Below are 17,018 nucleotides of genomic sequence, written 5' to 3'. Positions count from 1 at the left end.
CAGTTCTAGTGCTAAAAATTCAAGGTCCGCAGAAACTCGGACTTGCACCGTTCCCAAGGTAAGGCCGCAAAAAGAGACGATCCCTCGTCGAAAAACGAACAGCAACGGTGAAAGCCACGATTCCGCGTCTTGCGCGGCAGGTTTACGAAACGCGTCAATTCGGCGATAAATCAGGATCTCCATTTTTTCCGGGAGCAGCGGGATAAATCGTCGAATAAATCTCCGCGAGCCCACTGTCAAAAGTCGTTGCCTCGAACGGAGTGAAACAGGAGAAACAGGCGAACCGCGCGTCCACGGGATCAAATGCATTGTATCGCGCTATCGAAACATCGGGATCTTATCTCGTCCGCGGCGAGGATCGATCCGGATGTCGAGATTTTCGCGCGGCTTTTCCAGCCCGATCCCGGGCTCCGGGATTATCATCGGGACGGGGAGGTGTACCCGTTCCACCTCCGCGTGCACGGGTCGTTAACAATGCCAGGCTGCCTACCTTCGGTCCGGTCTGGCCGAGATAAAGGGGAGGTGGAGCGGTAGGTGTGGGAAGGTGTGGGTAGCAACGGTAGGTGACTAAACCGATTCTAAAGTTAGACCGTTCCGGGAGAGGAGACGACGCGACGACGGTGTCCCCTTAGGCCTCCTTTCTGGCAGGATATCCTTCCTGCCTCTCGCGGCCTGTTTCCTGTTCTCGCTGCTTCTCCCTCCGAACGCACGCGAATTACTACCGTGCTATTCGCTCGCGTTGTCTACGACGAGAAAAGTTCGCATTCGGATGATCAACCTCCTAGCCAAGGCAGAATTCGACGCGTTTCGAAGGAAGTTGGAACTATGAAGACAATGCATTGAAATTTGTTGAGAGTAATAACCCTTAATATGACGCTCTATTTATTTATTTATGAATATTTGGGAGTCACCGAAATGTTACCTTTAAATGGTACGATTGTGATACTACAAATAAATGTAGAAAAAATTGTTAAAACAGGTAGAGGTGGCAATAAAATAGTACTGTCTCCTCTCTCGCAAGGGTCAGTTCCTGTTCAGTTTTGTAAATCATCTTAAAATACATATTAATAAATATATACTTAGTTTCAAACTCTGTTGTATTTTGTTCAGCAAATAAATATTCAAAATTGAACCAATCTGACGTTTCGGTGGAATCGAACTGTCGAGTTTGGAATATGAAGTACAGATTATTTCACAACAAGAGATCGGCATTTAGTTTCCTGTGTCATTGTTATTTAAGCATTTGATACGTAATCTAGCTTCAGGTTTTCTATGGTTTGATGAAGCTTTGTCTATAAAGAGTTAAACGATCTAGCCTCTACTCACTGTCAGTAGTACTACAATCAAGAAAACACGAGAGAGTGTAATAAATAACATACGAATTTAAGAAATTCAAGTGGTGCGCTCTCGATTTCGGTTGAGCATTTCCAAGCCTGGATCGTCCCAACGTTCTCCGTTCCCCGTTATCGCCGTTTCCCGCGGGAGCAACAGATATACCGCCGTTTCATTCCGGGTCCCTTTCCCTGCGGGCTACCGTTGGAAATCTATTACGGCATCGCGCGGCGGAAACGAATCGGAAGAGGTGGGATTAATCGCGGCGCGTAAACGGGCCGCGGCCAGCGTCCTGGAACGACAGCCGGGCTCGTATCGTGAGAGAATCGGCTCCTTTGTATCCCAATTGCGAACCTTGCCGGGATTCCGAGGAATATAATCACCGTGGAGAACGTTTTGCGATGCTGTTACGTAAGGAAGCGCGGAGGAGGAAACGGCGGAGGGATTTTCGTCGGAGATCTCATTGTTTCGGTTTCGATTTCGTTCTGGTTCCGTTGAACCTTTCTTTGATAGGGGATCCCCTGCTCTGCGGTTATCAAAACGGGAATTCTCCATCGATCGCGAACACGGTCGCTTGGCGATCTCCACTGGTTCCGTTGAATCTTTGATGCACCGTGGATCCTGCCTCGAGGCTGTCGAACTGAGAATTCTTTATCGATAAACGAATAACGCTCTTTGGAAACTTCATTGGAGATTTTGATAGTTACTACAGTTTTTAATAGACATATGAAATAAATCGTAAGAGGATTAATACTGCGGTCGAAAGCCGACGTAATGGAGACTTCGAGGTTCGATATCTAAATTTGAAAGTTACAAATAATTTAATTATTCAAATAATGAGAGATGCATATGGAATATTTTTCTTCTGGTATTTGAGACTTTGAGCTATAATTCAGATTTTTTATAAAGAAGATTTTTTATAAAAGAATTATTCAAATTTCATATGGACTATTTTTCTTCTGGTATTTGAGACTTTGAACTGCAATTCAGCTTTTTTATGCAGATTTTCGAAGGTTTAAAATATTCTCGGCCGAGAAGGGTTAATACGAATGATTTTCCAGCGAAGAAGAAGAAGAAGAAGAAGAAGAAGAAGAAGAAGAAGAAGAAGAGGGAATCGGCGCATGCGTTAATACGAAGCAGAAACAACGCTTCGAGGGAAGAGTATCGTTCCGATACAAAAGACTCGCTTCACGAACAACCTGGAATGACAGAGGGACGTTCCACGGAGATTAGCGCTCGCGGGCCAGCAATTACCGCCCACGTAATGGGCCGTGATAACGCAACGGTTTCCGTCACGCGAAACCTTTACACGCCTTCTCCAAACAATGCCGTAAGATTATTGGCCGAGTTTAAACTCTCGCCGGAGATTGAGCGGTTTTACGAAGGACTGGCGCGTCCTAAACGGTTCTAAAGCCTTCGCGGGAATTGCCACCCTCCGTTTTTGCGAGGCTCCGTTGTCCAAGATTAGTCGTCCCACCTTGTTTCCGTCGAGTTAACTCGCCGAGACTGAAGTACGAGCGATACCCGAGATCCCTGAAACCGTGCCTAAATATAGATATTATTATTAATATAAATACTCTCCACTCCGATGCTTTTTTGCTCCGAGAAGCATGAACCACACTTCGACGTACAACGAACGAAACCATTCCTGCTCCAGACACAGCGCCAAACAGACGCAAGGCTAGACCATCAAACGCGTGAATAACAAGGATAATTCGCGTCGAAACTAATGAGTGATCAGACTGATGGCGTCGGCCGAGGCCAGACGCGCGGAGCATCCTAACGCAGCCTCGTCAAAGGGATTCCTCCGGCAATATCTGGTATATTTAGCCAGTCGAAAACCGCGCTCCCAAAGGGTTCGGCTGGCTGGAGACAATCCCTGGCCGGGTCGCAAGGGTAAACAGTCGCGGGAGGGTCACCGAGAGGCGCGCGGGTATCCAGGAGATCGGCTAACGCTGATTTATAGCGGGCGTGTGCTCGCGAGGCGCGTCGTCTCGCGGTATCCCGACGGCGTTGCGCGACGAGACGGAGGAAAGTGACGAAGGACGAAGGATCCGGAGGACGGTGGAGCGAGGCGGCCGGGGAGGGGACGCCGGGAAACGGCGCGGGTACACGGCTAGACGCATCTCCTCGGCCGTTTACGCGTCTGTTTGCCTCTCGTCCTGTTTGCATGTGGGCGGCAAAAGGGGGAGGACGAACGAGTAAACTGTGTTGGAGATGTAGGTAAGCCGGGACTGTAAATACCGCATCGTTGCTGCCTACCTCGCGCGCCGGGGAGGCACGTCCGGTATGGTATATCGCCTTGCGCCTCATCTCGCCAGCCGGCTAGGTTCCTACGGCGCATCGGGCCGACGATAAAATATAATAAATCGAAACGTTACGACGATTTTCACCGGGCGAACGCTCCGGCGGGTACACCTATGCGCTGCGCTGCGCGAGCTGCACCACGGCCAACGATCCGTGATTAAGGGGTTACGTCCGCGCGCGTCTTCCAGGAATCGACTCCTTCGAAACGTTAATGCCACGGGGATTCTCGCCGGTTTGAATCCTCAACGTTACTCGCCGCTTTGCGACACAGGCGAATTGGATTGGAATTCATTATTAACCGCCTGGCTACCGTTGGCGGCCGAGGCGGTCGAAAAATTGGTAGCTGGAAAATGTTACTGATGATAATTGCAGCGAAACTTAGATCTGACGAATTCTAATTCAACAATATCTTCGTTGACGCAGCATTCTACGTCAACGCGTTAACGCGTTCATGTATCACTTCTACTGCTGAATCTCAGATTCTAAATAGTACTATTCGCGAACACCATACCAAACCTGAACCCATCGAAGCTGTTACATCCTCGACCCTCATCCACCGAAGAACGAACTCTTAAAACCTGATTTTCTAAACAAACTTCCCGATCTCATAAGAACACTCCTCCCCTTCCCTACAGCATCCAGATCCGGAAAGCCTATCGATGCCAATGCACCTTGGCGGCGTTAGATCACAGCCATCCGCAGAAAAACGGGAGACAATAAGATCGATGCTATCCGACCGTGCCGCGGTCGCCGTCGAGACTCCCGCGAGCGTGTGTCACGAACTCGCGGCGCAGATGTTGCGCCTCGATCGAGGAAATTGTTCGCGGCACACGGGGCACGGCATCGATCAACTTCAGAATCTCCTGCCCCTCGTCCCGCGGAAGTGGTGTGCGGCGAGGAAAGAGGGAAACGAGAGGCCGGAGAGGAACACGGCGGAACGACGAGGGAAAGAGGAGTAGAGAGGAGAAGGTGGAAGCGTGTCACGGAACGATCGGATCGGATCGGATCGGATCGGATCGGGCCGGGCCAACGGAGAGCCGAATTTACGATTCCGCGGCGGAATTGTTTCTCGCTTGCGACACGCGCGGTTACGTCAGCGCGGGCCCCGATTCCCGGCTGCGAGGTCCGCGGCGCGGGCGCGGAGCCGCGTTCTCGATGGGGCGCGGCACTTTCTCTCTCTCTTTCCCTCCGCCCCGGCCCGTCCGCTCGAGCCGAGTCGAAAAGCCCGGGATACGCGCGTCCGAGCAAACGGCCGCCTCTCGTTCTTTTCGCGACGGTTATTTACGGCGGTCATAATGTTACGCGGAAACGGCGGTTAAGTAAATTTCCTCGGCGACGATTAATACCACAAAGTTTCGAAACGCGAGAGAGCTCGCACGATCTCCGGCCGGCCGTGCCGGCTGGCTGGCTGGCCCTCCCGCTCGCGTTTCGAGAGTCGCTCGGGTTGTAAATTACGCGAGCCGATCGCGACCCGCGAATAAAAGCGGTCACCCGTAAAAACCGCCTGCACGCGAGGATCCCTCGTAAACCGAGCCGGGAGGAGTTCGGCGATTACGAAACGGTTCTCCCGCGAGGGAGAGAAACTCCGCGACGGGTCCGCGCGTGGGAAAACGATGGAAATTCTCGGAAAGCGGGGGAGTGGGACCGATTGTTGCTCGTTTCGTTCGGCAGTCGTAGCGCTGGATGTTTTTCATAAACGAGGCGGAGAATGTAGATGGAACGAATCGCAACTGTAACAGAAAATTCCTTCGAAGATCCTGTTTCACGGTAATAAGCTCCGAAAATTCGTATGTACGAGAAGTAGAAACGGTAAGTCACGAGCAGCCGCAGCAGCCAATTTCTAGCGAGCGGCACGTGCGACGGACAAATCTTCGGGCGCCGTTACCTCGGGAATGAAGATAGATAAAAAGCTATCGCGGGAAATTTAGTTTCGGTTCAAATGCGTATTCCGCTCGATGCCATGAAACGAATCGGAGTGGCACATTCTGGTTTCCTATCTGTGCCAGTTTCGAGGAGATCTTTATTGCGAAAGAATTAGTGTTGCGTGAAACGCTCGAGACTTCCGCGGCGCTAGGCGCGTTAAAGGAGAACTGCACAGGGAAAACGATGATTGATCCAATTCGGGGGCGAGAGGCGCGGGTCGATCGGGCTTTTGGCAACGGGGAACAACGGGGAACAACGGGGAACAACGTCGCGAGGGAGGCTTTAACCTTATTCCTGTCACGTACTTGGCGGCGGACCAAGTCCTCCCTGATATCCGTAACCGCGCTATAAGGACCCTTTAAATGTCGGCCATCCGTCTCGAATCCTGCAGCGAGTTGGCTCGCGAAATCGCCTCGTCGGGAATCCCTCGGTCAAGTATGCGGCAATGAAACGAAGCTTATTCGACGACGGTTGTTCCCGGTGACCTTCTGCGCGTTACGGACCCTGTCTGTTCGAAACTGGCGCTTCCTTCGGAACGCCGCACAGTGTAGACAAAAGCCTGAACTTTGACTATTCGCAGAACGAAAATTGAAGATCACCAATGTGTTCAGTAGTCCCTGCTGTACGTGATGGTTTTCATTTGAAAAATACAAAGTTTGTGCGAATATATTTCGTTGGAATCGAAACGCGAAGTATCCTGTCATTGAAGAAACGTCATAAGATCTTCATAGGGCAAAAAAAAAATATAACCACCATATGTTAAGCTCTATATCTTACAACTTTTGTATGAAGCATTGTCTTGCGTCACTCATACTTTTTAAATGATTGAGTTCTGTGTAGAACGGCCGTTCGGCCGCACTGTGTGCAGTCTCCCCTTTCTTACGCGACACCTGCAGCGAAAGGCTTAATCCCCGGTGGACACGGGATAAAGAGCATTGGAGATCTTGTCGGCTGCTTAACACGTTCAGTATAACGTTGACGTATGTATTCGGCGGAAGGTACTCTAGAGACGAAAACGCATACACCGATGCATATGAATATTAAGTTCATTCCATTCGTCGCACATGAAAATGTGTTAAGAAATAACACAAAGTATCCAAGAAGAATTATAATATAAACTACTGCTGATACATTAGAAGATCAGCTGGAGTGAAGGGTCAGTGCAATCAATCAAAGAGAAATCGAAGGAGCTTCCGACAATGGGAGCGAAATTGTACAAATCCTCTCGCATTGAGCGTGTTAAATTGCTCGAGGAGAAAGGGACAAAGGTGTCGCAGCGGAATTTTTGCTCTAGCTCCAAGAGGAATCCGTTCGAGAATCGGAAGACCGACAGGGCTAGATTCAGTGGAACGAATCGATGCTGGCTCGATCGATCCTCCTGTTCGTCTATATCCTCGCTACCGCCGCGACGAGGACCGGATATTGCGACCCGCCGATTTCTCGAAAGAGGACCAATCCCACTGAGGAAACGTTCCTCGGTCGAACAGTAACTTCCTTATACACGTCGTCCCGATTAAACCCATCGCCGTTCTTCGATCGTTAATTCCGAGTTGACGCGAGCTGAACATCTCCGCAATGAAATTCTTCAACAAACTGTCACACCACGCGCTGCTCGAATATCGAGCAACGTAACCGAAAGAGAATGAACTTCAATCGCAACGATGTCCGACTCGCGATCGAACGTCAACGATCCTCTAAAAACGCCTGCTCCGGAGTCCGCTTCGGATAGACGGGTCAGAGCAGGGTGCCTATTCGCTGCTCCACCTACGCGAGGGTTCTAAACTCCGGTTTAATAATAATAATCCCGGCGGCGGGAGGGGGAGGCGCGTCGATCGCGGCCGGGTGGATGCAGGCTAATTCACGATGACCGAGCGCCGCGCTGCTACTTATCATGATAAATGCTCTATACGAGGATCGGCACTGCCGCCTAAGACGGTGAAATATTTCCGCAATAACCATAACCCTCCGCCGTGGCTTCCCACGCCTCTCCCGCGTGTCTGGCGGTGGCGGCGGCGGCGGTGGTGCTGCCGTTGCTGCCGCGCGGGCTTGACCACTCCCGCAAATCCGCGTCTTGGAAAGCGGCAGGCACGTTTCGTTAGGCGCGAGCTAGATGCACGCCCGTGGAAACACGTTTCGGTATTGGGAACGCGATAAACGAAGCATTACTCCGCCGCGCTCGATGATGGATTAGAGATTGTTAGGCGATACCTCTCGTTCCGCGAGCGGAGTCCGCGCTCGATCGTTACACGCTGCTCGGATACTACCCGAGGGGCCATTTGTTCCTCCGAAACAATCAGGATCGCGATGTCTTTATTGCATCGCGTGAAACGCGCGATACGTGCGCTGCCAGCGAGTATCCCGTGTGCAAGCTCGCGGGTTTGCGTACGTCTACGAGCGATTAACCAGTTAACTGCGGAACTTGCTATGGAAAACCTCTCGCGGATAACAAGATCACCGCGCGCCGAGTCTACGGTACGAACGCGGGCAACCTGCATCCGGCATGCATTAACGATAGATTTACGGGACCCGTCAGTTTGACGGATACCGGATTTTTTCGACTGTTCAGCAGCTCGCGTCGATTCTGAATCGTGCTACCACGCGGATACGGATCGCAATGCTCTCGACGCTACAATTTTCAATCTATATTCAAGAACGCGTAGCTTTCCAATAGAGTACAGTGCAAAATAAACGTAAACCCAGTGCTGAGAACCAAAGCAAAACAGTTACATTTACCAGCAGACACGAGTAACTCGAACGAATTCAATTCGCGAGGCTTCGAGCTACAAATTAGTCACCTCCCACAACTCTCGGATGCTCTCTCGGCTGAATTACCTTGTACTCCAAACTCTCCCAAGACAACAAGCGTGTTCCAACGCCGTGTTCGAACTCGCAGAACCAAGGAAGCAAGCGCGACTTTCTAAAGCGAGAATGTCTCCATCAAATTCGACCGGAATCTCCGCGTCGGCCGGCCGCTCTCGCGAGAGAACGATCAACGAAATCGTCGGAACGTGGGCTATCGGTTAACCGATAAATCTCGCGGTTTATCCGCAGCCGGCGGTTCCCGCGATAGCAGCCGCGCGTAAGGGCGGCCCAGGCCCGCGCGGATTCAAAGGGCTCTCCCGAGGCCCCGGCCGAAAAGTGCGAGACGCATTATCCTCGAGGATTTATGCGGCTCCTTTCCCAAACGCATTCATCATTCCACGGTGTCGGCGGCTCGCTTTCAGCCCACTCACGCTCTCTTTCTCTCCTCTCCCGCGGCTAGTTTTCCTCTCTCCTTTGGCCTTCGTTCGAACCTCTCCCGATCCGAGCGTTCCACGCCGCGGACTCTCTCTCTCTCTCTCGCCCTTTCTCTTTCTCTCTCTCTCTCGCACGCACACGCAGACGGTCCGGCACGCTGTCTCCTTTTCGCGACGCGGTTGTACGCTACGGTCCACGCACTAGAGACACTCTCACTCTCTTCTCCGCTCGGCTCCTCTCCTTCCCGCCGGAGGGCAACTTTACCGTACTCCTTTTGCCACTCTCCACCGTGTGTACGTGTTTCCTTTTTATCCTCTTCTGCCGATGCCGGTCTGTCCCTGTCCCTCCGCTTTCTTCCTCTCCTCGTCGGTTCTCCGGGCCATTTTCGGCGTAGCGCGAAGAGCGCGCCGCTCGGACCACCCCGGAACACACCGAGATACTTTTGAAACCCTGAACAGGTGTTGCTGCGCAGCTTGCTCTGGATACTAGAGCGAATCTCGCGTCGGTCTTACGATTAGCTACCCTGTCATTTGGGACTGCACGTTTGGACGGCAGCGATTCGCTGTCCACGGAGTTCGACGGTGCGCGATGGCGCAGGTGCTTCTGGGATTGAGTGTATCGGGCTATTGGTTTTGGAAGTGTCCGTTAATAGAGAGCTATCGAGCTGTTAGGTCCGATTCGTCTTTGAACATTAGAATTGTGCTTTTAATGCGATTAAGAGGTGATCGGTGAGAGTGCAACGATAGATTTCCGGTTTTGGGAGACATCTTACATTCGAGAGGTGTACGAAAGCTTTTGCAACGAGCTGTACATGGCTCTCGCGCAAATATCGTTCGACGAGCATCGAGGAATATATTCAAACGTTTTTGCGGAATATTATTTATTTCGTAACCCACTGCGGGGTCGCGACCCGAGGTTTCAAAACCCTCGGAAGAAAGGAGAACGAGGACTTTCTTCGATAAAAGGGGTTAACAGCGGGCCGGAGAGCGCGGTGAAAGCGAGGACAAAGGACGAAACTCGAGATCTTCGGCTGTCGTAAATCGTGGCTCGCGCGTCACTCATTTCGAATGCAAACGAATCGATAAAAATGTGGAGGCGTCCGGGACGATCGTCGTAATTATTGATTTATCTCGCAAGAAACGTCCGCTACGAAAATAACAGAGACGCATAAAAACGGAGGAGGAGCGTCGAGTAACAGTAACGAACGCGCGCGAGCCGTGCGGCCGGGGAACGCGAACGTTGTTACCGTATAAATGATATTTCATTTATTCAAGGAAACAAATTGCATTCGTATTCATCGGGGCCGGTCTATTCTCCGCGACGCTCGTTCGAATTGCACATTATAATACAACGAATCGATAAAGTTAATTTATTTGGAACGCCCTGCGGGATCCGACGGCCACGTCCGCGAGCGTCACACTCGCCGCAGTTAGTTAACCGCCGGCCGTTTTTTATTAGTCTGTCCGCACGCGAACGTGATTTCGGTCGACCATTATTTTCCGTTGAAATCGCGACGAATTTCATTCCCCGCGCACGGTTGTTAATTAAATTCCGCGTTATTTCTAGAGGCGAGGGACAAAAATAATCGCGTCCGCCGACGTTCCCCGAAAACCGGCCGGTCCCCGATAAAATCCTATGAAAATCGCGCGAGGCGCGTTAACGTCGCGACGCGAATTTCGCCGCGTCGCAATTAAACGTCCACCTGATTGAACGATCGCAAAAAAGATTCGCGCATTGTTCGGCGCGAAATCCTGTTCGCAGGGCGTCAAGAATACGAGCGCGCGTAGCTTTCGGGGAGAAACGCGTCGTTTCGAGGCTCGTTCGCCGAACTTCACGGTGCGGCGATTGTTAACGAGGCGCCGACAGGTTCTCGATAATTAATACATCGCCGTTTTTGCGCGCGAGCGGACCGGAGGGACGCGACCGCGTAAAAATGGCCGGCCGCTGGGTAAGGCTCGATTCACACTGACGATCACGGTCGCGCGATTTTGATGAAACTTATATGAGAAATATGAAATCTCAAGAAAATATTCACGTAATTCTTCTCATCAACCAGCATCCACTCTGAGGCGCTAACGCCCCTCAAAATGAAGGGTTGAAAGTATATCTGTCACGATACCTGAAACTATGAGACACAAAAGAATAGTCAATTTCAGAATAAAACCATCTCGACGTGCGTGACACGTCTTTCCACTGCAAGAGGATGGTCGTTACTGTGAACGGAGTCTAAGGGTGGTCCAACCTCTCGAGCGCAAAACAGCGGATGCCCTGCGCGAGAGCATAGGGCAACGCAGGACTCGCGGGATGACTTTTTCCATCGAAAACCGTCGCTCAGCCGTTGACGCGTCGCGATTCGCGGCTCGTCAACCCGGCCGACGCCGCGGCGAACGCGAGAGATCGTGGGAGAGTTTCGCGGAACCGGCTCGGGCCGGGTTTGGGAAGCGTTTTTCGGTCGGCGGCTCGAAACCGCGGCGGAACGGGCCGGGCCTTACGTAAACCGGACACGGACGCGCGCGTTTCGCGAAGGGGAGGAGCGCGAGGTTCAACGCACCGGGTTTTTCGAATCGGTCGTTCGCCGGGGCCGAAATTTGCATTTAAAACTACGGCCGGGGGCAAGGAAATAAAAGGAAGCGCGCGCGTCGGACGAGCGCGCTCGCACTCGCGATTTGACGAGCCCAGACGCGCCGAGATAAAAGGATCGTAGTCGGCGGGGACCAGAAAACGAGCAGCTCGAGCGGAGGACCGGTCGACGTTCGCCGGGAACAACGCGGGAATCCTCTCCCCGGCCCGCCCAGCCCGCTGCCGAATGATCCTCGCTCGTATCGGTGAACGATCGAGCTTGATCTTCGGACGCGACCCACGCAACCCGCGGAGACGAGGCCCTGCGAGGCTAGAAGCCTCGTAGAACAACCGTTTCCCTAGCGCGCGATGAATATTCATGGCTCCCTGCTTTCTTTGACCCTTCCCAGACGACTTCTGAATACGTAAGTCATAGGAGAGATTTCAGGAGGCTTGCTCCTAGGGTCCCGATCGAAGATAGAGTCGCGAGGATGATGTACTTCTCGCAGCGGAATTTCGTGGATTGAATTTTTAGTTCTTTTTGACACTAGAACTGCTGTACCAGTCTGACTGGTTTGTTTGTTTCGTAGTTGTTGATACCTTAGTATTCAATACTTGAAATGATCTTGAGAAGTTTCGTTTGAATACCATGAACGTCTGAAGAAGCTGAGAATAATCTATTGTCACAATTTTTGTAGGGATTAAGTAATAGTCGTATTGAATGTTTGGTAGTTCTAGCGTTAAACTTACTAATGACATTACTAGGATTACTACCACTGGTGTTTTAATACTTCGCGTATAGAAGCACCAAAAGGATCAAGGAGGAGTATCTCTCACAGCACGTGGAACAAGTCCTTTCACTTTCTTCGATACAAAGTCATCGTTCCGCGCGTGTCGGTGAATTTCGATCACTGGCCAAGGACGACGGAACCGTTCCGACTTCTCCGCTGTTGCAGCGGAGCGCTGTCAGAAAATTGTTGCTCCTTTCGCGCGTTTACGAGCGGGCGAATTACCTTTCCGCGCGAATTCAAATTAAGTAAAGACACACACCGGCCGAGGCAGCGCGTCGGGTTAATAAAGCACTCGGTTGATTTTTCTCGATCCTCGCAACCTTGTCCGTGCATCGCGCCTCATCGCGAGCGTATTTTGTTGCAGCGTTGATCCCGGCGCAATTCTCCGCGCGATACGGAGCGGCGCGGCCTGATCGGGCCGCGTGTCCGGCGCTGATTTCGCCCGGCTATTTCGGTACGTTCCACCGGGAGCCTGGACGGGGAGCTTTAATTTCTTGTCAGATCTGTTCGCAGGCCCCATCAGCAACGGCGGGTAACTCGAGTCGAACGCCGAGGGAGAGACGGGTGGCGAGGCGAGGCAAGGTCGGCAGAGGAGGAGAGAAATTTCGGTTTTTCATCGCGAGTAAAACCACCTGCCAGCGCGAATCTCCGCATAAATTCTCCACTCTCCGGCCAATAAATCCTGCGTGGGGCCCCTCTTCTTGGTTGTAAAACGTCGCGTCGGCGAGCCGGCGTTATATTCGCTATCCGCCGGAACTCTCCCCTTCCCGGCGTTCCCGGTCCTTCCTTCCTACTCCCGACGCCGGCGTTTCGAGACACCTTCGCCGCTGCCCTCCTCCGCAACCTTTTCTTCTTACCCTAACGGCGTCGCGGCGAGTTCCCCCGCTGGATCTCCGGTAGCCTGCGCCTCGCCTTCCCTCCCCTTCCGAAGGAAAGAATGTAATTATCCTCGCGATTTAATTAAAATCAAGAATCCTCGTACTCAATGAGGGTGAATCCGATGCCGGGGGACTCGAGGAGAGTTCAATGCAGCGGAAGAACTCGGGAATTCGCAGTTGTTCATCGATTTTCTTCGCGTCGTCTGGACCTCTTTATGTATTCACGCTTTTATTCCTTCATAGTTAGTAGTGGGCGGAAATATCTTAACCCTTTGTGGACGGATGTCGACATTCTGATAAAATGTTACTTGGAATACTAAGTCGCGAACGAATGACTCAATTACTTGAATAGCAAGAGATCAGCGAAGCGTCCGATGTATCGTTTAGCTTCGCGCGTTGCAAGTTTCGTGCTTCGTCTTCATCCGCGAAGGGTTAGGTTTCTAACATCGCGTCCATTGCTGAAGAAGGGTTTTAGGTTCTCTGGTACGCATCGTTGCTGTAGTTTTGACGATTTGGGGGGCGAACAAGAGTCAGCGAAGTCCGGCGAGCGAGGACGGCGAAAGAGGCTTGGCGGAGAAGGTGAGGAGACAAAGGGACGAGGCGTAGACGAGGAGGAGGTAAAAGCGGCGCGGCGTTGCGCGCAGGAAAAGAAAAGTGGTAGGAAGGTATCGTTGCACGGGGCTCACCTTGTTTTTCCAGCCGTGGTATTCATTTCAAGGACAGGAGAAACATTTCGATCGGTTGTAAGGGCGATTCCCGGCGCAGATTTTCTGCGGGGCAGCTAGCAAAAGGATGCACTAAATCTTGCCCGGATATCTCGCGAGTATATCAGAGTCAGTGTGGCAGCGGGGTGCCCGGCGCAGCTACGCTCCGCTCCGCGGCGAAACAACGCGGCCGCGAGAAGAACAGAGACCGAGAGACGCCCGGGAGGAGGGGGCTGTTGCGGTTGCTGCTGCTGCTGCCGTTGCACCGAACAAGTCCTCGCTGCATCCTGCCCGATGCTGACGTCCGAAGGATCTTGCGACATTTCGTCGAGTCGATATCCAGCGATACTCCCGTTGATCCTCGAATCGTTGACTTTCAAAACGAGGACACTGAATTTCATGGAAACTCAAGGTTGCAGCGTTAGGTAGATGTTTTAAACACGACTTTCCTCGAATCTTGAAGAACACAAGCGCTACAGGTTTCTAAGGTCTATGTTACATCGATTTCGACATCAAGATTATGAAACTAGTCCGATTTCCACGCTGTTTGGACTTATTTCAATCACAACAACCTCAGAAACTCATTGACACATTCGAAAGTAAGATCAACATTTCTGCAATTGATTGCTTCATCGACTCTCACGTCGATCCTCCTCGTCAAGCCGCGCTCTAGTTCCCAGAAGCAAACAGCTCCTGTTCGCCCTGCTCGGTTAAATTTCACTGGCGGTTCCCGAAGCCGTGGAATTTAAGCGAGCATCACTGTACGTCATCGCCGCTATACCCGACTCGATCGTATCGTCGTTTCCGCGGTTCGTTCGCGAGATTCATCGTCGACCCTCGACGTCCGCGGAGGATGCACCTGGCGGTGCCGGGGCTGGCAGCGTCTCGCGGCTCCCCCCCGCCGCCGGAGCGTTTAATAAATCGAACACGTCCTTCGAGAAGAAGCTCGGAAGCCTGCGAGGGGCGCTCGTCCGATCTGGCCGTGCATCGCGTCGAAAAACCCCATCGAATTCCCATTCGGAGGGCCACGCCCGGCCGCGCCGAGGAAAACGCGATCCGCAACGCGCCGCCCGTTTTCCCCGGGAACCTCGTAAATTTCAAGGGAGCGCCCTTCTGCCGGCCCCTTCCACCCCGCGGTCCTCGGCGGGCTTTAAAACCGCTCCGCTGAGAAGCCCGACGGTGTTCCGGGATTCTCTTCCAGGCGGTATCTTACGCGCGAGCCGTGCCGTGCCGTGCCGCGCCGCGCCGCGCTGCGCTGCGCCGCTCGCGGGGGCGGAACTGCGAACAGCAATTTAACCGGCACGCCACGCTGCCGGTCTATTTTATTGGGTTGCCATCGCGCGGACCGTTTTTCTGCCATCGGACCCCCACCGGCGCGACGGCGAAACTTTATGGACACCCGTGCGGTCTATTAACCCTTCGGTACACCGGTTTTTACCCTTTTTTACGCCGGTATTGAATGCCCCGCGTGTGGGGCGAGGGAGATTGATTTACTAGTTACCGATTTGTTTGTATAGTAAAGAATAGTGGACGGTGAAGTAATTATATGGCCGAGTATAGTGCGGCGTGGCGGACTATATCGGTTTAGTTGCGTTCGGCCGCGCGGAGCGGGGAAGATTGATTTAGTGGTTGCCGATTTGTTTGTGTGCTAAGGGATAGTAGAGTGTATGGTAATTGTATGGGGAGTATAGTATGGCGTAGTGAACCGTGTTAGTTCAGGTGAGTTGATTCGTCGTATTTTTGGTTTTTAGTTTGCGATGGTTATGAAGGTTGTAGATAGCGATGACACTTGGGTTTTTCGGAAATTTGGGAGTTGTTTAGGAATAGGAGACTGTCTGGGAGTAACAGAATCACGGTGGAAGTGTAATTGCGATTATAACTCTCCGTCGAGGTGTAGTTTGTCTTATTAAGACTGAGTCTCGGGAGTAAGAAGCTTATCTGCATACGTAATAATTCATACGGAATAGTATATTGATTAAATTAAACACGGCGGCCTCGATACCAATCCTCGAAGACATAACATATTTTTAATGCTTCTCCGCCGGTGACCTCGAGGAACTTCCCCCTTTGGTTTTTCTAAGGTTAACGCTCTTTTTAAGTAGCAAAAACCTCTACGCAGGCAGTAAACCAATACCTCTTTCCATTAACCCTTAATTGGCGAGGTAGGTTTTAATAATAGAATCGAGAAGACTTCGCTGTTCACTGAATTGATAGCCGCCGTTTTTGCAATCCCTAGGCTACGGATGTTTATGCATGTATGTCATATTTTACCGTGCAAAATCAAATCGTTCGCGTTCCGACGCCGACGATTCGAAAGCCAGATTTGCATTACTGTTTCGTAAGCGACGTTACCGTCTACGCGAAGTCTACGGAAAATCGACGAGAACTTGTTGCACGAAAAGATAAAGCAGAAATCTGTGAAGTTTGCTATGATCGGTCGATTCCTGGGTCGTAGTCCTGGATTCTAGTCCTAGTTAGAGTTCGATGTATGGCAGGAGGTCGAAGAAACAGACTTTATGATCTTTATCGAGCGTAATTCACTGCATTCAGCCGAATTGTCTTATCTTCGCAGTCTGAGGTTTAGGAAAATCTGTTGTGTTTTCGGGGAAATCGTTCGGAGGAAAACCTGGAAGGACGTAGGCAGCGCAACACTATTAGCACGTCCATATAACTAATAGTTCAGATTCGCAACGACAATATTGACAGAGTAGTGATAATACTAGCAACAGTGACGATAATAATTGTATAAATAGTACCAATGATAACACTAATAATGCCGACGACGACCATGGTACTGATTATAAGATAAGTACCGATATCATCGACCTAGAAACAGGAAGTAGTCGGATGTAACATCAGCGGTGACCAAAATAACTTATCCCTGATCCGTCCGGTGCATGTTCGGAACGCGATCGTCGTGGCGCGCGTCTATCGTTTAATTTCCAGTGTAACGCCGCTCGAAAAATATTGAAATTTCATGCTCCGCGGGCCGATGCAGGTGAATCGAGGAAGCGGCAGATTACGTCGGCCGGTTTACCCTACGCGGCTTCGGTGTGTATCGATAAACGATACCGGAAAGCGGAGCGCGTCGAACCCGCGCGAAAGTGCCGACCGGCCGAATCGATACGGCCCTGAGTTCACTGCACCGAGTTAGAAGCGTTCGCCGGTACAATGGAGCGTTGCGCTGACCCCCGATGACCCAAAAGTCCGAATCTCAGGGTTAAAACGACCTCGTTGCCTCCCCGCCTCTTCCTCTCTCACGCTTCCGTGGCCGGCCAAAGCGGAGA

At 51.7% G+C, this 17,018-nt stretch overlaps 1 protein-coding gene across 8 annotated transcripts in view; it reads right to left on the bottom strand.

Moving 5' to 3' along the window:
- Nucleotides 1-17,018, bottom strand: part of Prosap (SH3 and multiple ankyrin repeat domains prosap) — a 266,877-nt gene that overhangs the window by 110,578 nt on the left and 139,281 nt on the right. The gene's annotated exons all lie outside the window — the stretch shown is intronic.

The sequence above is a fragment of the Nomia melanderi genome, chromosome 6, assembly GCF_051020985.1.
Source record: "Nomia melanderi isolate GNS246 chromosome 6, iyNomMela1, whole genome shotgun sequence".
In the NCBI taxonomy this organism is placed as follows: Eukaryota; Metazoa; Arthropoda; class Insecta; order Hymenoptera; family Halictidae; genus Nomia; species Nomia melanderi.
This window is presented reverse-complemented; position numbering and strand designations above follow the sequence as displayed.